The following is a 23,652-nucleotide window of genomic DNA, read 5'->3' as shown; positions in this document are numbered from 1 at the left end:
AAGATCTTGACGCTTAAGACATTAAAATGTAGCTCAATTTTTAAAAACTTTATTTAAAGTGTCGTGATGTTTGAGAAAGTTGTAGAAGCAGGCACTTTTGAGAATAAAATTAATAGACTCAGAAGGCAAAGTGACTGTATCACGCAGTAAAATACATGGGCAACTTTAATTGCCACTGTTCTTTAGTCCACAGGTTCTTTAATGTTTAATTATTTTTTATTCGTCATCCCAAGTAATATCAATGATTAACGTGGATTGCATGTGAGGTTAACGTCACCGAATAACTATCTCCAAAGTTGTATGACGTCACATGTTAAGTTTGTTTGCAGTTACTCTTTTAACAGTCGGACCTCTGTTTAACGAAGTAGCTAAATCCAGATAATAAGTTCGTTGAATGGAAAATTCGTTAAATAGAAAATCACCATTCGAAATACTTAAAGAACACAAAGCAGGTTTTAAATTCATAAACACTAGATGTAATTAAAATAGCAATTGATTCACTTTTATATTCTAAACTAGTATCTACTATTTATTTTATAAATCTTAACCATAAAAGAACCATAGAAGATTTATTTTATAAATCTTAACCATAAAGACATGGAAAGCAAGAATAGAGCAAAACATAATCCAGTGTTACACAATCATGCTACATACATTTTCAATTAAAAAAAGCTAAATTTACGTATAGAATTATAGCTGAATTTATTATAAAATTAATTTTAAACATACATTACCACATGCGTTAAGTTAAATTGCTACTGATAAAATCCATTGACTTTGTCTGAGTTTTCCGTTTGAAATGCAAACAAAAAGGGAAAGCGATTTAACTGCTTTCTCTAAAAGTTAAGTGGCTTATAAAATCAATTCAAGGTCATCTCCCCCACGAAATGCATTAACCTGTTTGATGGAAACGAAGGAAATAAAAATAAAAATATGACCACCAAAGCAGACGTCTTCAGGGGGTACCGGCCCCGGTAGCCAAAAAACAAAACCATTTCTAATTGAGGGAGAAGCAAATGCCTAAATTAACTCCCTCAGTACCCCGATGGTTTTGTATAGAAGTCCAAGAAATTAATTCAAGGTCATCCCCCCCCCATGAAATGCATTAACCTGTTTGAAATATTTTGAAATGTTTTGGGTAATGGGGAAAGTGTATCTCAAAGAAAAATTCGTTAAATAGAAAATTCAACTCGTAATTTGGAAGTTATTTTACGAAGAAATTTCCAAACTGTGCTTGGTTCCTCGAAAAAAATCGCAAAATAGAGAAATTCGTGAAACGGAAGTTCAACAAATAGAAATCCGACTGTAATTCGAAATCTACTGTAATTGGGTAAATACAACTCGAAAAGAAGTAAACTGATTATATCTAACCATGTGATTTATATAAGATTTAATTGGACACCTGTAAGCAACGTTATGCATGTGCGTCGAACCTGAATTCATCAGAATCCACAAATTCTGAATCCATACGTACCATGATTTACCAATGACGAGGTCCTTTGCAGACGTACAATTTGATACTTGCAAGTGAAGTAGTTTGGGTAGCTCGATCCTGATTTATCAGAACGTGGTATCTGTTTACGTTAGCACCTGTTCTTTCCATTATTTTTCGAGTAAGCCAAGCCTGTCAAGTATCAATTCTCTTAAGTGACACATTCTAAATTCTTTCACAAAGATTCGTTCTCAAAGATATCAATTCTTTCACTTATATATTTACGCAGAGACTTAACACAAAGACATCTATATGGAACGCAAACAAACTAATTATGCATCGAAGTTGCCAGGTACACAAAACAAAAATGTATCATGGTGGCAATAAAGTAAAAGAAGTAGACGAGAAAGTTTTATATTTCAACTAATTCGATGTGAGATACGGCTCGTTATTGAGTTGACTTGTCGTTAAATAACATTCGAACTTATGTAGAGAAACTTAGCTCAACTTATGTAGAGGCTAACCATGAGAGGTTTTCGCTGTTTTTCTCTCTATGTAATGCAAATGTGGGTTAGTTCCATCAAATAAGTCCTCCATGAAGGCAAATTTCTCCCCATTATTGATCAATGAGTTCCCTTGTCTTCTAGATGGGGTTCAAAATTGCGAGGCGACGGAGTTGAACATTAGTAGTCGTAAACCCAAAATTAAGTCAGCTGTTTTACGACGGTTGTAAAATGAAATAGCCCATTGAGCAGCTCTAGTGCGACGTAAATAAAGTACCATTAGAAAACTGCCGTAAGCAGTATTTAAAAGGTTTAACAAATATGTACGAGTTTAGAATAGTGTAATTTAAAATAATTATCTCAAATATTCACAATATTTTTTCACTTTTTATCAGAGTATTATTTATTTACAATTTAGAATAAAGAAATTTTTTTTCAAATTAAAAGCTATTTTACTGCATTGCTTTAGAAATAGAGTAAAACTTGCGAGCTAATCCTTTTTTAAACATTTAAACTGTGAATGGAGAGCATCTCTATTACCTTAACATAAAAGGATCCCAGTTTTAAAATAACCTAAGAGTAAATTAAACAGTTGTAATAGGTTAAAAGCTTTCTAGAGTTCAAATTTATTCCTTTGTGGAATCTTATTATTCGGGCGCCTTTTTACCCTCAAGGTATTCTTTAATATTTTGAAAGTCTACTTAATGCAAGAACGCTGTTATTGTACGGGTATTTAAGCTGGTTTACGGAATCAAAACTTGCAATATTTTTTTTAAAAAAAAAATACTGCTGGGAATTTAATTATTAATTTATAGTTTTCGTTATTTTGATCAAAGTTTTTTTCATTATTATTTAAACTTCTGTTGATGTTTCTATTTCGTTTTTCATATTTGCTTCCCCCACCCAACATTTATTCTTAGAATTCTTGTCAAAACTGAAGTCAAATACGTATTAGATAAATAGGAATTATTATCACGAAATGACGAATAATTATTGAGATGGATAGGATTAAAAATATCAAAAATTGTTTGATGATTAGAAGAAACAGAAGGGAATTGAAATGGAATCATTAAAAGCATTTTCAAGGCAATCAAACTAATGTTTGCCGGACTAGTGGCCGAGCTGCGTGTACTAGTGTACTGCGTGGCCGGACTAGTGCGTGTACTGGCTGCGTGTTCGAATCCCGCTCAGGGTATGAATGTTTCTTTCTGTCCTCTGTTGTGTGGGATGTATGAGTGTGGCCCACCCTATGAACGGGTATCTGTGGCAGTGTTGCTCACCTCCGTGATTTAGATTCACAGGTGCTCACTGGGTAACGTTACACTTCCGTCATCTTCCGAGGGGAAAAACGTAAGTTTAGTACCTGCCGTTAAAAAAAAATCTAATGTTGATATTTTTAATCCTGCTTTCCTCTGTATCTACTTGTCAGATTTTGAAAAGCAGTGTATCAGATATGTAGCACTTGGATCTATATTTTATAGAATTAATAATTTAAAGAATCACGAGGAAATTAATAATCAAGAAGTAATTAATAATTTTAATATTTGAAAACTTCAACTTCAAAAATCAAGTGACTGGTTCTTTAAATGATTGTTCTTTATTAAAAATTTGAAGTAAAACTTTAAAAGAAAAAGTTAAATTTAGGAAAAAACTCAAAGAATTGTTTTCATGCAAAAGATGTAAATACTCGATGTTTTAATTTTATCATTGCGAAATTTTTCGTGCAATTGAAATGAACAATTTTTTTTCCGAATATTTTATAAAATTTGTTGATGGGCAGTACTTAAAAAAAGGGAGCAACTTAATAACTTTTGATCTAATGATTGGATTATTACGAACTAAGACTCAATCTGAATGATTCGAATCTCTTATAAATGTTAATTTAAGTACTAATATAAATGCACTTATTCCATTTATTAATTCATGTGGTTATGGTTTTATTTAGACTTAGACTTAGAGGTTGGGCAGCTCTGAAGAGCAGGGCACATTTACCAGAGGTCCATTGTCAAAGTCTATCAGAGGTTTTATTTGCCAACGATTGTAATAATTGGAGAGCAAGAGAGCGAGGCTAGCTTAGGGTACAGTCCCTTAGTACATTTATAATTGCTCTTCGCGCAAATTACTATTGTGAAATAAATAGAAAATTAGCATAGCTAATGTTAAAAATTTGTATTTAAAATGAAATTTTTGTTTTAAAGAAGAAATATAATCCATCAAAAAAATGTGATGTATAAAAAATTTGTTAAGGCTAAACATTTTTACGAATATCAGTAATTTTTTTTTACGCATAGTTAACAAATTTGTCTTATAAAGCATAAAAACGATTTTAAATTTGATTTCGTTCACTATTTCATGCTTTTAGCAGAAAAGAATTTATACTTTTTTGAGAAAGGAAAAAAACAAACAAATTTAGATAAAGTTAAATAAATATTATATAAGAAAAAACTTATCTATTTTTACTTTGCATATTGTCAGATGCAAACTACATAGCAATTTTTAACTTCATTAAGTTTAAAAAAAAAGCATTTTTTGTATTTTTTTACTACGAGTGGATAAAAATAATTAAAAACACATAAATTGAAATCGTTAACAAATTCTGAATTATCACCAGTGAATACTTATATATATATTTATGTCAAATTTAAACTACACTTCAATTCTCGACAACATTTAATTAGAAAAAAAATTTTTATTTCCTAATTTCGTTGGACTATTAATGGGGATAAAAAAAAGAGACCGGATAAAATACACGAGAAATAAACACTCTTCAAAGAATTTTCTTTTTTTTTTCTACTTGTAAAAGGGCAACAATTAACGGAACTGAAGTGTGAGAAAGTTATTTCGGTTAATGGCATTGCTAAAGAAAATACTATTTATTTATTTACTGCTATACAAACGGTCTTTAAGGTGTTTTTTTCCGCCGCTCTTCTCTAATGCTCCAAAAAGAAAATGGCGATTCTGAAAAGCATGGAGTGCCCTTCCTTTGAGCTAGAGAAAATGGCTGAAGCAGAGTCTTGGGATTTTAAGATTAGAGTTAGGAACACGAATTGAGTTTGTTTTTTAACATTTCTCTTTTTGTTTGAAGTCAAGTTTGTTAAGTAAAAAAAAAGAATAAAAAACTCTTTAGTTCAAAACCATACTGTATTTGATAATTATTTTTGTCTAAAATAATTTATATATAAAAATAATAAAATGCATTAGAGAAAATAGAGTGTTCTCCTTTGAGCTAGAGAAAATGGTTGAAGCATTATGTTGAAAGGATTTTGAGCTTAGTGTCTGGAACTTGGAAGTTTTGAGTTAAGGATTTTTAACCTTTTTTTTTTTTTTTTTAATATTTGAGTACCAAAAATTCTTAATTGACATATTCCGGGGCAAAATAGTGGTCGAAAATGGAAAACATACGCGTACTAACATAAGAAAGTTGTAAAAAAGGCAATGGATCCATCCAAGTGACACAAAACTACGAAAAACAAAAGCTTCATGCAATTTATTATAGTGTTATGAAATTTAGTTACGACTCAAATGAGGTTATGAGTAAGGTTATGAGTAAAGTATGATTATGATTAGGATGAATATATGAGTATGGTATGGTTAGGAGTACTGTAAGGTTATGTGTAAGGTAAGATTATGAATAAGGTTAGGTTATGAGTAAGGTAAGGTTACGATTAAGGTAAGGTTAGAATAAGATAAAGTTAGGAGTAAAGTAATATTATGAGTCAAGTGAAATTATGAGTAAGGTAAGGTTAGGAGTTAGGTATGGTTAGGAGTAAGGTAAGGGTTAAGGTAAGGTTGAGAGTAAGGTAGCTTATTATTCAAGTGAGGTTATGAGTAAGGTAAGATTATTTGTATGGTATGGTTAGAAACAAGGTAAGGGTAAGAGTAAGGTAAGGTTGGGAGTAAAGTAAGCTTATGATTCAAGTGAGGTAATTAGTAAGGTAAGGTTATGAGTAAGGTGTGGTTAGAAGTAAGGTATGGTTAGGAGTAAGGTATGGTTATGAGTAAGGTAAGGGTAAGAGTAAGGTAAGGTTGGGAGCAAAGTAATGTTATGATTCAAGTGAGGTTATGAGTAAGGTAAGGTTATGAGCAAGGTATAATGAGGAGTAAGGTATACGAGTAAGAGTAAGGTAAGGTTATGAGTATGTTATGGTTAGGAGTAAGGTACGAATACGACTTGCACACACCCCATACACACGCGGGTGACAATCTTCCCTACAGATGATGCTCATTCTACTCATTCTATGGATAAGAGGGATGTAGTCCTTAAAAATAGTTTCATACCTCATTTATTTGTGGGGAAAGTTAAAAATTTTATTTGAATGTAGTTAAAAATAAACGTAGTATGTACTAGCATTTAGGAAAATTAAATATACGTGTATAATTTTTGACAAATTTTGAAAAATTTGCTAACTTTGCCTATTTTTCTCATTCTCCGTGTACATATATAGTTTCTATTTTTATGGTAAAAATTATTATTAAACTGACTACAATGGGATGTTAATAACTATTTAAGTAAACTACTTTGCAATCATGAGTGATGCAAACAATATTTAATGACAATATATTATTTTCCATTCACAACAATTTAAATTATTCCTGTTCAAACAATTTCAACTTCCAGCAAAATCAGCTTGAGCGAATCTTCTAGCTTTTCTCAGCATGTCGAAAATGTCTAGACTTTCTCTCAAAATCGTCACCGAATATCAGGAGCAGGAAGCTTACCCCTTTCCCTAAGGCTAGGGTTTCTAATTAATGTAAGCTTCCTTTCGCATTTAGCAGCTTCGAATGAGTGACTGGTTTTCAAACTATGGACTGTTATTGTGATTGGTGTGGTTTCCCCTAGACATTATTAAATTGCAAGAGTGTACCGATGTGAAAAATAACCACAAGTATGAAATCATACGTGACTACAAAATATTTAAAATTTAATATCGCTCCTGGCTTAACTAATCTTTCATTGGACATTTTTAACTAGTGTCTCTCAAGCGCATAATGATTTTTTTAAATGGAAAATATCAAATGATTATGGTTGTTCAAATACAAAAGATCGACTGATATACAAATCAATACCTACACTTATGAGGGATTCAGCACAAAATATTAGAGTATCTCTAGTTGTAGTACATGAATGATGGGTTAGAGTCTTATTTTCATCGGGCTAACCGCAAAAGGCTTTTGTCCTTTTACTCTTCATGTAATGAAATCGAGGGTTAATTTCACAAAAAATGTCTGTCTTCATAAAAAATGCAGGTTAGCTTCGATATTTGACCCAGAGGAGTTTTTGTGTTGAGAGTAGTAGAGATTTCATAGTTTACTTTAATTAATGTTAATATCCTCAATTACTATTTTTTATTAAGAAATTTGAAAATAATTTGTTGAGTGTGTTTGGTATACTGATTAACTTCCTCTGAAAGTAAGACGGTAAATGATGACGTGCTAACCGTGAGTTGAGTTGCTTTTTCTTTATGCAACATGAATGTGTTTTAGTTTCACTTGAATTGTCTTTCACAAAAGCAAACGTAACCCGCTACTTAACCCAGTACTTTCTCTGTGGTTAAAATACCAGATGAAGATTAAGGAAGGAGGAAAGGTTTATGTCAATTTTTTTTACAAAAATGATGATTGGACCCAAATCTGTCGCATTTTTAGGAACATTAAGTTTTGGCAAATCAATAACGTGAAAAATTGTTTCTCCTCGAGAGTTATTACTCTTTGAAGATGGGAAAGGCTGAGTAAAAACTGTTCCTGCCCCCGCGTAAACAAGGTGAGCAAAGAAAAGTATAGTGAATAACACAACGGGAGTCCTACTAAGGAAGTATTGATTAGGGAGGAATTTCTGGGGAAAAAAACGGCTCTAACCCAATTTTCTAATTTTATTTTTTCTCAACACTAAAAAATGTAAGCTTTACTTTGAAATTTTTAGAGGATGTAAAGAAATGCTTGTGATATTCATGTATATTTTTATTTTATGATTTGTCGTATGCTCCTGTACAATCTCAAACTTTTAAATTCGTTTTTTTTTCTCAGAATCAGCTTTCATGGACATAAACTATTCCTCCTTCCCTTTAGTCTTCAGATTCTTATTTAGATATTCTACATAAAGGCGTCATATTGAAAAATTATACTACTTGGAATATAGTGACAATTGCCAGAGTTAGAACATTCACTTATAGGATGAATATGACCCGGATTCAAGTCCCCGTTATTGTTGTGACGGGTTAATTTGTTTACATGTTTACAGATCATGATTTTCACATATAACCAAGTAAAGCAATAAAATATAACTTACTTCCAATATATATATATATATATATATATATATATATATATATATATATATATATATATATATATATATATATATATATATATATATATCTGAAAAAATAGTGCTTTCTAATATTGTATTAATGTAGCCAAAGAAAAGTACGTTTTTTTTACTTTTCAGCGATAGTGAGAAGATAAATAATTCTTGTTAAAATTTCAGTATAATTCGTGATTTGCAGAAATAATAATTCTGGAATTGTAACGTACCGTACAGAAAGTTTATACATGTAGAAGCCCCTTAAAATGTATATAGATAAAAATAAATTCCTCATCAACAAAGAATGGCTTAGTTTGCCAGCCTTTTTCTTTTTAAAAAAAGTTTAAAATAAGAGAACGTGCTCTTACGCAAGTGTTCTAAATAGAATTTGCAATATATTGTTTGCAATTTAAGGAATTTAAAATAAAAAAAAAAGAAGAAATAATCACTGATACCACTGATACATTAAATGGAATCTAGAGTATTCACTCTGTAAAAAGTTTCAAATCAAGTTTCGATAAAAAGTACTGGCACTTCAGAGTACCTGTATTTTTTATCATAAGATCCATTTTTGGCGGAATATGTTACGAAACAGAAATGATATGCCGCAATTTTTACGGTAATACTTACACTAAAATCACCGAATAACTCTAATTATATAAATATTACTATAGAAATTACAGTAATAAAGCATTTTACGGATGATGCCCTTAAAGTGCCGGTATTTTAAACCATAATTTAATCGAATTTTTTACAGCGTATGAACTAATTAATTATTTTATTTATTTATTTCTTACAAAAATATAACACTGATTATGTAAAATTTTTTGTCAAGTAATCTATGATGCTGCAAAATACATTTTCTAAATTTAAATATTGCTTTTGAAATCTATACTTTTAGCATGATTACCACATCGAATAAGTTTATCGCTGATATAATCCTTAATTTATATTAATTTATGTTAATGAAAGAACATTTTATCTCTTAGTATTAGACGGTATTTACGCCGAAACACGTTAAAAAATATTTTCCTAATCACTTTAGTGTTTTAGCTTTTTTTTTACCCAAGATCGGAATATTCTAAAATTCCCAAAAGGATGACATAATATAAGAATTATTTATAATTGACTATTAATAAATTTTACACGTCTATTAATTAAAAGAAAAAATTATATTAAATTTAATATATCAATAAAATAAATGTTGAAATTAACTTTACTTAATAGTTTATTTATACGGGTAAATATAATAATGTCTTTTGGGTAATATGTTAAGGATTTTTAATTACTTGCTAAGAAATCGTATTGTTTTGAATTTCTGTTAGAAATATAATTTAAATTTTATTGAAAAATTGAAAAAAATATAAAATATTTATTATTTTTAAATTTGGGATAATTTAAATTTCGAAAAGCTAATTTAACAATTAAGAAAAATAAATAAATTTCAAATAAAAAGAATAAAGTTGTTTATTTCATTTTAAAAATGTTATGGCACACGTTATATCTGAAACACGTTTTTAATATTCCAAACATAATTCATTGCTTTATGTTTTATATTATATTTCCGAACATATATACTTGGATGATAACAGTTTAAAGCTTTGCATTAACATATTTACACTGTGAAAAAGGGTTTTTCAAAATGGAGCAAAAATGTGCTAAAAAAAGTCCCGAAACAAAATATTGTATGTACTGAAAATTGAAACGACATATACTCACATTTTTGAGCAAAATACTGTTTCAAGATGTGGAGGGAAAATTGTGTGAGAGAGACATACATTGGCTACCTGCAGGATTCGAACCTGAAAATCCGGGTTCGTAATACGTAGGATGCCGTAGTTGTTCGGCCGGCATGGACCACCCTAAATAACTTTTTATCCAATAATCGGATCTTTAAGTTTTGGACTCAATTTTAATGGTTCAAGAGTTTGAACTCAACGATGTTAATTAATTATTGCAGACAATATTTTAAGTTAGGAAATTTGACACGAAAACGTATTTTCTTGAATAAACATACCTTTTTTTCTTCAATGGATTCAGATTTCTGACCCCCAAAATATAGGGCAGTCATGGAAATATGGTCCCAATAGTTTGGTCAGGAGAGAGGTCCAAGGTTTGGATCCCTTAATGTAAATTTTATTTGACTTTTTGAGTATTTCTCTATAGCTCAAAAACTTTTTAAGTGAATTGAAGAACTTTTGCAAGTAATGATAAAAACCGTTAATCCAAACATAATTTCATGCAAAAAATGACTTTTTGTAAAGATTTATTATTACTTTATTTAGATTACTAATTATTACATAATTTGAAAAAAATTTCAATTTGTAAGGTAACAATTGCTTACACCATTTTGAAGAATGTAATTTTACGTGGCTAAATACAAAATTTTAGCAAAATCGGTCAAGTAAATCCTGAGAAATCAAACCTGAAATGTACGACTTTTTTAAAATTTAATTTTTCAGGAACTATTCGACCGATATTATATTCTGCCGTTTCATGCGAGTGATTTTAGATTTGTGATATGATGTGCCTTTTTGTAAAATATTTCGTAATTTTCACTCTTTTTGTGTCCTGGATAATCGTTTTCCAAAATTTTACTTGTTTTTGAATTTTTTCGATGTGGTTGTTTCTCTTCAAAAACAGCGAAACGAAAATTTTTGATTTCTTCCATTATGTCAGTGTTATGCACTTAAACTAGTTTGTAGACAAAAACTTGATCAAGTTTCGAATAATGAAGTTGGTTTTAGAGAATTTTTAATTTTAATAATTTTTTTTTTTGCTGTGTTCGTTTATTTTAGAGAGAACTGTTGTCATGAAGAAAGATGATGTTCGTTCAAATTTTGACGTTTTGATTGGGTTGTTACAACATTTATATGAGTGGCTTACTCCCAGTATTTCACGTGAATTATTTAATGGTTATGTTGAAAAAGCTTGCAAACCGCATTCTTTTAATATTACCAGGCACATGGAACTTACTTTTTAAGTAATTCGGATCTAACTTTTGAACACTTGAAATTTTACAATCGTTCAATGTTAAAAAAGATTTTTTAGTGGAATTAAAAATGATAATCGTAGAGTTAATTATTCTTAAATAATACTTAAATTATTATATAATGTTGACGTGATAGGTCACATGTGTGGGTATCCGTGGTCTTCTTCTTGAAGTGCAAGTACCCAATTGCAGTTCTATTGAAATAGTGAGTGATTGCAATTCATATAAATTGCTTTATAAATTGTTAATAAACTAACTTTGTTAAAGCATCTCTACAGCCAAGTTTCGTTATAGCCAATTTCTTCCTATGATTAAAATTTTAATCTGAATGTTAAAAAACATTAGAAATATATACCATATAAAGATCAATTTTCACTATACAAAGATAACATAATTTTTGTAATATTAATTAAAATACAAAATATTAATTACACAAATAACATTTAGAAAATATACTAATTTACTTTTTATGCCATCGTTTTAGTTAATTCAGCAAAAATAATTAGAAATAGTCTTGCAGCGAATGGATTCTTCTGCATTCATTCAAATTCCAACTTTACTTCTTCAACCATTACTCAACAGGAGCTATAAGTCAAAATGATTGCTGAAATAACATTTCCCAGTTTTAATCATTGTCTCTGTTTGGAGTAACTGAGGAATTTATTTCCTTAAAGAAGAAGCCCGTAAAGCTAACACCGAGGACATTCACAATTATCGACGGTAGACAGACAATGGAAGTTATGGTAGAAAATATATCACTTGCACCTGGCACGCCGCTATACACCTTCACCACATCACACTGGTTGATTTCGCTGGCCATTCAGATCGATTCCAGAGGCAGCAGTACGTGTATACATACACACACACAATCCCTCTCCAACCACAACCAAGTATGGCACCCTCTTTTCAGGCTTTGACCTTTGAGAGAGTGTGTGTGTTATGCTGGCTTCCCCTGTACAATCATTCAGAATGTGATGTAGGAGCGAGGCACATCCCCATTTACTGCTGATTGATGCAAAAGATGGGTGGGTGGATTGAAGGGAAGGGGGAAGCGGAGAATCTTGTAATGCTTTGTAACATAGCAGGCTCGTTATTTATCTGAAGTGGAGGAGGGGGTGCTCTGGCGTGGGGCTGTAGAGTTTGTGTTGGTACAAATTTGGGATGCGCCGTCACGGAAACAGGTCCCTGTAGCCTTTTCTGGTCTTTATGGAGCGGAAAGATGGTTCTTTTCTTGGGGGTGGAGTGGAAGGGGATTGGTTAATTGAATTTTGGGGGTGATTTTTCATTTTCTGTTCGGATGATTTCGGGGAAGTGGGAAGAAGTTCGTAAGTAGAATCGAAGGAATTGTGTGCTTCGCTGTTTAAATCTCTTGGAACGTTTTTTTCCATCAAGTCAAATAAGTTTGTTTGAGCCTTTTGTTGACAATAAAAATTAACTAGCTCGAAATTCTTGCTTCTGAATACGCGAAATGGATGAGCAATATTCTTAAAAGAATACTTAATGGTGTAAATCTATTTACAGAAAATCAAATAACACTCGTGTGCAATGAGAAAGTGTGCGTGATGACTTAGTAGTTTAATTATTCATAAATTTAGTAACGATTCCTTGTTTAATCCCTTATAAGGTAGTGGGAAGTACATTTTTCATTGACGTTATTAATTTTTGAATGTCGATGAAAAATTATTTTTCTCCTGTGGCTTGGGCGGTGATCTTCCGATAACAACTGAAAATAAAAAAAATATCAAATGAAGGGCTTTATTTACATAAATAAGATGTCAAGAACTGAGGTTTATAAAAGGGAGCTATATCCTATTAAATGCTTTATGCGTTCGTTAAATTAATCGTTGCTCATCGATTTTATTTGTAGTTATGAGCACAGAAATTATTAATTCGCTTACTTATAAGTACAGAAGTTCCAATTTACAGCCGATTCTTTGCAATAAGTAAAGTTTTAAAAATTACCATCCACTTTCCCACCACAAACCAATTAATTTTTGGCAACTAGCTAAATGAATTTCTTGTTATAAATTAAACTCAATCTCGAAAATCTTCTAGCACAACGTTACTTAAAATTGGTTAATGTAGTTGATAGTGATTAGATAGTGTTAGAAAATTATTAAAAATCGTGTTTTTATTTATTTTTATCTTTTATAATTTTCTTCTTAAAGGAAAGTTAAATGTGTAATATTAAATTTATAGGTGTGAGCTACTCCGTTAATTCTTTTGAAACATGTATAGTGCCATTTTACTCTTACATATTATCAGCCATGCAGCTCCACATTGATGAAATTCCAAATTATCTTTCAAATTCGAGATACAACTTGGCAGCATCATTTAAAAAGAAATTTTAATAGATTCACATATTTTAAACTATTTAAAACAAAATAAAATTTTAAGCTAAGTATAAAATTATTCAACTAAATGTAATAGTTTACAAGATCATTTATCATACAAGTATGATATCTAAACATAATTATTATTCATTGCAGTTGCATCCATTCTTTTAGGATTACACATACTTATTTTCATAAACTTCGGATCTTTTACATTATTGCATCTGTTTTTTAAGTCACATAATTTTTTAAAGCTTGATATAAAGGGATAGTCGCAGATTGCGACTCAGCAATTTTCTACATTACTATTTTTAATTTGTATCTTCACTGTTTCGAAAAGAAGAAAAGAAAAAAGTCTTTTTTGCTATAGCCCTAAACGTACTACCATTCGTTTTTATGAATGTATTATGTGATTGTTTGCTTCTGTTATAAATGTGTAACAGATAAATTTAAACTGATTCTCAGCTTTATTTAGTTCTTAAATGCATGAAATTTATTTATTTGTAATAAATAAAATGTTAAATCAACCTGGAATAGGGGATAGTTAATTGAAAAAAAATACAAAAAATAACATGAGAAATTTTTTTCTTCTATTTTCAAAAAACACACTGATTTATTTCTACATCATCATAAACAATCACTCATTGAGTTCTACATATCTACTTCGTACAGTAATTAAATTTTTCTAACATAAGTTTTTATATAAATAATTGTTTCAAAAATGATAACCTTTTATATAAATAATCATTTTTAAATATAATTTCTTTCTGTATAAATAATTGTTTTTAAACATAATTACATTTCATATAAATAACCGACTTTAAACATAATTACTTTTTATATAAATAATCATTTTCAAACATGATTACTTTTTATATAGATAATCGTTTTCAAGCATAATTACATTTTATATAAATAATCGTTTTCAAACATAATTACATTTTATGTAAGTAATTATTTTCAAATATAATTACTTTTTATATAAATAGTCGTAGCTTGTATCACCCGACAAATAAAATTGTACGCAAAAAGATTCCAACAATGAAAAAAAGTAATTGATTAAGAAATAAATTGTCAAGGATTGTTTTTAAAAGTCATAGATTAAGTACAAACTACAAAGATTCTATTTGCGTTCGAAAATTCCAAAATAGTTTTGGTGAAGATAAAATTAATTCGTTAAAAAAACAGTATGCAAAGATTGCTGCATACAGAAATATGAGGGTTTAAACATACTGTGCAGATCTACATCACTGTGCAGTTAGGGTTAATTCTTTAAAAAAAATTTATAATCTGATACACTACAGTTGAGTAGTGAGAATACATCAATTAATACAGCAGAGTCAAAGAGAGCCTAAAAAAAGAACAAGGGGAAAATAAAACATACTAATGCTGTGTTTTGTTACTTTCGAACAGATATTTGAAATGAGTATGATTTTTTAGCATATTGTGCATAATAAAAGTAAACTATATATTTCCCCTCAATAATTTTATTACTCTAAGAATAATTCAAAATTCTTCAAAATTTTCAAAATTAAGATAAAAAGGGAAAATACAAAGTAGACACATAGTTTGCGTTTATTATATAAGATAAAATATTAAATAAGATAAAAGTTGAGCATGTTATCATAAGTTAATAGTAAACTATTATTACTGTAACATGTTGTATAAAATAATATTTAAGCATGTTATGTGGTGTTATGCAAGATTTTGTTTAGGCATGTTTTAAATGTTGTACTCAAGAATAATTGGTTAAACATTTGTGTTTTAAGTCAAGTAAGTCCTGTAAATTAGGTATTTCTTGATAAAGTTATTCTTGTAAATTCTTAAGTGATTTTGTAGTTAAGCAATAGGTAAAATCATGTGTAATGCTTTTGAAGCATATTAGTGGTATACAATGCTATATAAAATAATGATTAGGTACATTGAGTATATTTAAATTAAATTATCTGGCCATTAAATAATGCTATGACAATATTGAAATGCTGATATCTACGCTGCTTCACATTTGATAAGAAACAACTAAATCAACTTGCTGAGGCAGCTAGGGATAGTTGGAAGTAGAGTTCCCGGCAGCTCACCAATAAACGTAAAATCAAGCGCAGAGGGCGTGGTAGAGCAGGACCCGTTATCTATATAAAGTTTGTGCTAGCTCTTCGTTTATTTGAAAACGCTTGCTGTTAGGTGTTTAACCAATGTAGTGCCGTAGGTTGTTGAACTTATTTCTGTGACATTCAAGGTGCTGTTGAAATAATTAAGTGCAAAATAACTGCAAGATATCTTTTTAGTGCTATTGATCGTGGACGAGCAATTGGAAGACTGGAAGCAGGTTAAAGTGTCACCACTGGGAGTATCAAAAAGTGTAATTTTGCAATTAAAAACGCCGGTGGTCGCCGGTGGCACGCCGGTGGTCGTGGTTGGAACACCACACCTCAATATCGATATGTATCCCTAGTGGAAAAAAAAGAATATAAATGTCCCTCCAAGTAAGATAGCTGCATACCTGGCAACCACTACCGGTACACAGGTTTCTGCCAGAACAAGCTCACGGCGATTAAATCAAGTTAGTTTGTATGCACGGAAGCCTATCCGATGCATCTCACTTCAACCGCGCCATTGTCGGGAAAGACTACGCTGGTGTATTGGTTGGAATCACCAACAGTAGTCCGGAATGTTGTTCTACGAAGAATCCCGTTTCGCTGCGACATGTTATTCTGGTCACCAGTTACTGTGGAGAGAGAACGAAACATGTTATGCACAACAGTATGTTCGTGAACGTGATCGATGTGGCCCAGGAGTATTGGTGTGGGCAGGTATCACGTACAAGGGCAGAATACCGCTTCATATCTTTGAGCGAGGTATCCCAGCAGTATTGCAGAGAAATTATTCTGGATCATGTTCGTCTTCTTAGGGATGTGGTAGGTCCAGTTTATAAACGACAATGCGAGGCAGTAAACGAGTGCTAAGGTATCAGCCACACTAGAAAGTGAAAGTATTGTTCGTATGCAATTGCCCGCGTATTCCTCGGACATGAATCCCATAGAGCATGCTGAGGATGCCCTTGGCAGGCATGTTTCGCAGAAAACACGCCCTCCCCGATCTGTGTAAGAGCTGATAACAGCCTAGAGAGATGAGTGATACACTATCCCCTAAGGACACCCCGATAGTTTAATGGGCAGCATATGTTACAGATGCAAAACGTGCATTAGTGTGAGAAGTAATCATACATCTTAGTAAGATACTCATACATGTTTCCTTCTTGCAAGGCCATTTTTCGTGGCTGTTTGGAAATCTTCCAAGGAGCATATTTTTTATATTTAATTTTATTATTGATGGCAATATTGTACCATTTTGCATTATAATAAATGCACATTGTCTCCACTAAATATATACTTAGTTTCATTTCTTCAATCAACATGTCTCTTATTAATTATTCCAAAAAATGTAACTGTTCCTTAGCAATTGTTAAGCAGTGTAAAATTCAAGTCTTATGTGATGGTATGTAAGATAACACTGGGGAGCAAATTTTTCGCTGCATTTATTCAAGCACTTGATCCTGTTTAATTCTGCTCTGAGGATTTGAAATCTAATAGTAGTTTAGCTGCAATTGTTTTCAAAAATAGCATTTTTTGTTTATTTTTTTGTCCAAATGTACACGTTTAAAAACGTTATATATTACAGGGGATCACTTAAATGTTGCGACAAACTTCTACGGAAATTAGGGCATATCATCAGGATTAAAATTGCGTACGAACCCATGCTCAAAAATGCCACCGTAGACTTTTTTGAGACAGTTCATTATAAGGAAGTGCTCCTAACGGCGCATGAAAACATTGCCGTCCTGGGTTTCTTTGCAATTTTAATCCTGATGATTTGCCTTAACTCTCCTAGACGTTTATATAAGACGCTGGATAATTTCCTACTATACGTAGCGTTTTGAAATTTGTACATTTCTACAAAAAATAAGCTGAAAGTGTCATTTAAGAAAATGTAGCTTGGAGCGAGAAACTAATTGCGGATTTAAAATTAGTGACGTAAAAATATTCAAGATCCGTCAAAAAATCTCATGCAACAGAATATTTTATTCCACATTTAACTTAATCGTAAACATATTATATAAGAGTTAAACATGGTACATGAGATAATAGTTCCTATTATGTAAGATAATAGTTGACTTTAATAAAGTTAATTATAATATAGTTAACTATAATATAGCTAACTATGATATAGTTAACATATATTACGTAACTATCATGCCACTAGTATGTAAGTTTTAAAGTATGTTATTTAATTTCTTTAAAATAGTAAAGTATACTTCAAAATATTGCATCGAAGAATAATTTTTTTCAACCATTTATTTTAAAAATCGAAATTTCTAAATTTAGTCCTTTTCTAAAAGAAGGGTTAATAAGTTTATTTTACCCACACCATCCAGCTAACAAATCATCTTAACCCAAGTGCATTCTTAATCTAGTTTGCCAAATTAATTCTCAATTCGGTGGTTTCATTTTCTGCAACAGTGACCCGAAAAGTATTCAGTTGCAATTCCTCAATTTTTCGCTTCCCTTAAAACAGTACACTGTTTGCGTGTAATTCGCATTTTCAGAGACCTTAAAGAATTAAATTCACCTCACCTTGACAACATTCCCAATTTGAGAGAAAAGCGAGAGAGCTGTAGTCGAACGAGTTGCTGAAATTATTCGCGAAAATCCCAACTTCATGATTCGCTTATCTCTTTGGTTGCGGACGTGAAAATTATCGCAGACGTTTTGGCACGAAGTTGCAGGAAATTACCAAGATTATTACTCCCAGTCCGCGGCATTTTGAAAATTGGATAAAAAGACTGGGTCGATAATATGGTAGTGGAGATAATGAGTTACTACGGAACAGTTGTTTTGGTAATTTGTTTCTTCATTGACTGGGTATAATCTTCATTAAACACAGCCAGTTGTCAGGGATATGCAAAAATGAAACGATTTCTTATTTTCCATAGTTGGTTAAATTTTTTTACATATTTTTTGCTATTTAAAACTAATTTAACGTCTATTTGTAAAAGCCTTTGTTAGTTTAGCCTTTTATTCGATAAAATTTGTCTTACTAATTTTTTTTCTTCTGACTTGTGGAATTTTTTTAATTTGAAAAAATACCTTTGATTTTAAAGGAAACCACAAATAGTAAAAAAATTGAGTTTTTAATGAAAGTAAAAAAAAAAAAAGAATAATTCATGCCCTTCTATTTTCATTTAAAGTTTTTCTTAATTCTCAAAAATACATCTATTTTTAATAAAAACAATAAGTATGAAAAGAAGTATTTTTAATGAAAGGGAAAAAGAAAAAGTTCATGCTTTATTGATTATTATTATTATTATTTTTTTTTTTTAATTTTCAGTTCTTAATTCAGGGTAATACAATTTTATTGAAGAATTTATTAATCAGGCAGTGAAAGAAAAGTACTTTTAAATGAGAATCACCGCAGAAAATTCTTTTATATTTCTATATGTTTTCCTAATTTGCAAAAATGGATCCTTACTTAATAGAGTAATCAAAAACATGAAAAATATTTATAACTGTATAACTGTGCTTAAATTAGTTTAATAAAATTTTGATTTGTGTAAGAAAGCAATGCTTGTTTTTTTCTGATCGTGTTTATCAACCTACAATAAATCATTAACCCCTGTAAATAAGTTTCTTTAAATAATTCCTTTCGAGCAGGAAAACAATTTTTATGTGCTCAATTTTATTCTACTGCTCTAATCTCTTTAATAATCAAAATCATCAATTTTTTTAATCATCAAAAATATTTATAAATGTATAACTGTGTTTCAATTAGTTTTATGCAATTTTAATTTGTGTAAGAAAACAATATTCCCCCCCCCCGATCGTGTTAGCTAACCTACAATAAAGAATAACCCCTTTAAATACGTTTCTTTACATATATCCTCCTCGTGCAGGAAAACAATTTTCATGTTCTCAATTTTATTCTTGTGCTCTAATCATTTTAATAATCAAAATCATCATTTTTTTTGGTAATCAAAAATATTTATAAATGTTTAACCGTGTTTAAATTAGTTTCATACAATTTTAATTTGTGTAAGAATTTTTTTTTTCTTTTCCCGATCTAGTTAGCTAACCTACAATAAATGAGTAACCCCTGTAAATACGTTTCTTTACATATTTCCTCCTCGCGCAGGAAAACAATTTTTAGGTGCTCAATTTTATTCTACTGTTCTAATCTTTTTAATAATCAAAATCATCATTTTTTTTTAATCATCAAAAATATTTATAAATGTATACCTGTGTTTAAATTAGTTTTATACAGTTTTAATTTGTGTAAGAAAATAATACTTGTTTTTTCCCCGATTGTGTTAACGAACCTACATTAAATGAATGACCCCTGTAAATACGTTTCCTTACATAATTCCTCCTCTTGCAGGAAAACAATTTTCATGTGCTCAATTTTATTCTTGTGCTTTAATCTTTTGAATAATTTATTTTTGTTTCTCAATTTTAATTTTTCTTTTTTTCTTCCATTGTGTCTAACTGAAAAAAATTATCATTAATTTAATTATGCATACTTTTATAATTGGGTACAGTTAAAAGATATTTTCAAATTAAAAACTTACAGAATTTTCTCCGAAACGCCATATTTTACAAGTTTTATAGAGACACCAAATTTTTCTAAAATTGCAAAAATAAAAGTAGTTATTTTAATGCTCATAATGGAGCTTAAATTTGAATTAAGAAAAAACAAAACAAGAACCAAAGCAAACATATTCTATCATTTTATTAAATTTGAACTGATTAAAAAGTTTAAACTTGTTCGGAAAAACAAAACTTGCATACTCTTTTCTTATTTTCCGATCGTGTTAATTTCAATTTTAAGTGTGTTTCATCATATGATCCTGCGAAGGAAAAAATATCCATATTTTAGTTTCTAATTTTGTAAATAAAGAGCAATATATCAAAACTCAAGATTTATTAGTTTTTTTTTAATATTTATCTTTGTTTTATGATGTATGGAAACAATATTTTCAAATTAGAAGATGTTAAAATTAATACGTAATCACACTTTTTAAAAATTAGTTTAAATTAATAGTAATATGAATGTATTAAATTAAATACTTCTTTGAAATTGTAAAGGTTGCCTTTTAATGGTACTTTTTATTTGATTTTATCATTGGCTTTCAAATTAAACAAACTATTTTTATAATTTTCATAAGTTTGTTTTGATAGATGATTTTAACTGTTTCTAATAATAAAAAATAATATTTAAATTCTCGTTTTAAATACTTATTTTCTCATTGTTTTAGATAAAAAAATTATGTGTATCTACAGTAAGTAGATTTTCTTAGATGAATCCACAATTTGGAGGTAAACAATATTTATATTTTAATTTTTGTGAATTTATTGTCCCCTGACAGAACTTAAAGATATATTATTAACCTTTTCATATGCATTTATATCATTTGACAAGTGGAATTAACATTTTCAAGCTAAGAAGTGAAAAATTAGTAAATACAGACAAACTTAAATACAAACAAAAACAGCAGAATCAAAATAAAATTACTGTTTTTTTTATAACAACAGTTGTTTTTATATTTGCTAAAAGTTTCACTATTTACAACTATTTCAGCAAAATTCGTTGTCAATTACAAGCGCAGTTATCTACAAAACAAAAGGATAGATAGACAATTTGACTTCCGGTAATAGAAAACGGCTTATAGCAAGTGTAGTTAATTGCCAGGTAAATGAAGATAAAGAAAAAAAGTTTACCTAACAGTAAGGCAAAGCAATCCAATGAATAACTAGTTTAGATATCGATAAGAAGAGAGCTAACAGAAGAGAGATAAATCTAGTTTAACTATCAGCAAGATAAGGAGGTAATTAGTTTAGCTGACATAACACCACGGTGATTACTACTTTCGCTAACAGCCACACTGTTAAAAAAATCGGTTAAATTTATGGAAAAAAAATAGTCAGCTGGTGTGCCAGTTTAAAGCCATTTGTTTCACAGAAAAATATTATTATTTAAAAACAGACTGCTATTTTTAAAGCAGATTTTTTAAGATATTAACTAGTTACTTTAACTAACAGACTAACTTTGCAATTTTAACAACCAAAACTCTGTGTTAACAGTTCTATAAAATAACTATGCGAACGGTGCGAACCTAGATCAGTATTCGATTCGTACGACCAGATGACGTTGAGATTCCAACCTGGGTCATCTTATTGAAAGGCAAAAAAATATTTTAAGAAATATAATAATCAGGTAGAGCATCATTTTGACAATAAATTGAATACGCTGTTTTATTTATACTATGTTCTAAACCATAAAAAAATTGCTGAAAAATTAAAAGAGCATGTTCAGAAAAATAGAAATCTTAAAATAATTTGAAAAAAGGTAGTGTTATCACACGATAAGCAAAACTGCATGCCATTAAATTGAATTCGAATTATTTAATCAGTTCATAATTAGAATGAAAAACAGAGAAAAACCGTTTTGTCAACAAAACATCTTTAAACTACCTAAAATATACAGAGAAAGCCCGTAAAAAGAAGGAGAATTTTTTAAAGTACAGATAAGGGATAAAAACTGTAAAACTCTCTTTCTTTTAATAGTTTTTTTTCCAGGAAAACATGTTTTTCTTCTGCAGATGTTACAGTTATTTTTTACAGTTAAGACAAAGAGATTACTTCTGTAATTTAGATGACAGCAAGACAAATACATAACTGTTGCGGTCTAACTTGTTTTTAGACAAGTCAGTAACTAATTTATTAACTAGAAGATAATGTGGTATCTAGTTTATCTTACAACTTGACTATGAGGAACGTATATAGTGCGCAGATATCGACCAGAAAATATATGATATACAAGTAGCTGACCACATTTATCACTACTGAGGTCATTATTGATGACGGCAAAGTGCTTGATACTAATTATCATCTATACTCATATTATCTCCAAAGTATCTGGATAATACACTATTTAATATATTGACCAACACCGTGAGTCTCTAATTTACTTTCTAACCCCAACGTCTATCATCTTTTGAATCCCTAAAGACAGGAAAATTGTTTTCACCAATGAGAAAGTCATCTGATTTATTTTGTGAATGAGAGCAACGATTATTCCGTAAACTCACTTCACTTAAAGCCACTTTTTTTTCTCTAATCGATGGTTTGCCCTTTTTGGCTATCGACTGACGTTAAAATAGTTAAAAAATATAGACAAATTCATCCCCAAGACAATCTTGTTTAGATGACGGTAAAAGGAACACGGCTCATAGCAAATATAGCTAATCAACATCAACAGGCAAAGCGTGATCATGAAAATTGTATATATATATATATATATATATATATATATATATATATATAAATGTTACGCGTAAAGCACTAATAGGGGCAAGAAAAAGAGGAAAATAATTCGTGTAACTAACTGTAAGAGTGAAGCCTCAAATCAAGTTCAACTAATAGACAAGGTTAATACTAGCCGAGCTTACAGCAAATTTAAACAACTTTTAGTTTAGCAAACAGCAAGACAAGGGGGTAACAGAAAGTGTAGCTAATGAGCAAAAAATGTACGATATACCAGTAGCTAACTATTTTTATCGCCACAAATGATAATTAGTTTAACTAATGGCAAAATAAAGCTCCAAATCAAGTTTAACTAATAGCTAGGTAATATGTTGAATAATCAGCTTCGAAAACGGTACGAGGCTGTTATAAATCAAAACTAGCTAAAAATAAGGTGGAGCAGCAATTAATTTAGCTCGCAGCAATGTACATTGGTAACTGATTAATATAACAGCATGATTTGATTCAGGTAACAGCAAGACGCAAAGCAAATAGTTAACTATTTTTATCGTCACCAATGATGATTATTTTAACCAAAGGCAAAGCAAGGTTTTAAATCAAGTCTTACTAATAGTTAGGTAATTCAATAAATAATCAGTTTAGTTTACGGTAAGAAACGGTGATAAATCAAATTTAGCGAAAGACAAGGTAAGGTAGCAACTAGACTAGCTTATTGAAATATAAGGTGGTAACTTATTTATCTAATAGCAAGATTTAGTTTAACTAATGTAAGACTAA

At 30.1% G+C, this 23,652-nt stretch overlaps 1 protein-coding gene across 3 annotated transcripts in view; it reads left to right on the top strand.

Annotated features, from left to right (window-relative positions):
- tutl (immunoglobulin superfamily member turtle) overlaps nt 1-23,652 on the top strand; it is a 306,060-nt gene that overhangs the window by 84,705 nt on the left and 197,703 nt on the right. The window lies entirely within an intron of this gene.

Source organism: Parasteatoda tepidariorum, chromosome 10 (assembly GCF_982258835.1).
Source record: "Parasteatoda tepidariorum strain Cologne lab strain chromosome 10, Ptep-v5.0, whole genome shotgun sequence".
NCBI classification, from domain to species: Eukaryota; Metazoa; Arthropoda; class Arachnida; order Araneae; family Theridiidae; genus Parasteatoda; species Parasteatoda tepidariorum.
Note: the sequence above shows the minus strand (reverse complement) of the source record. Positions and strands in the feature narration are given on the sequence as shown.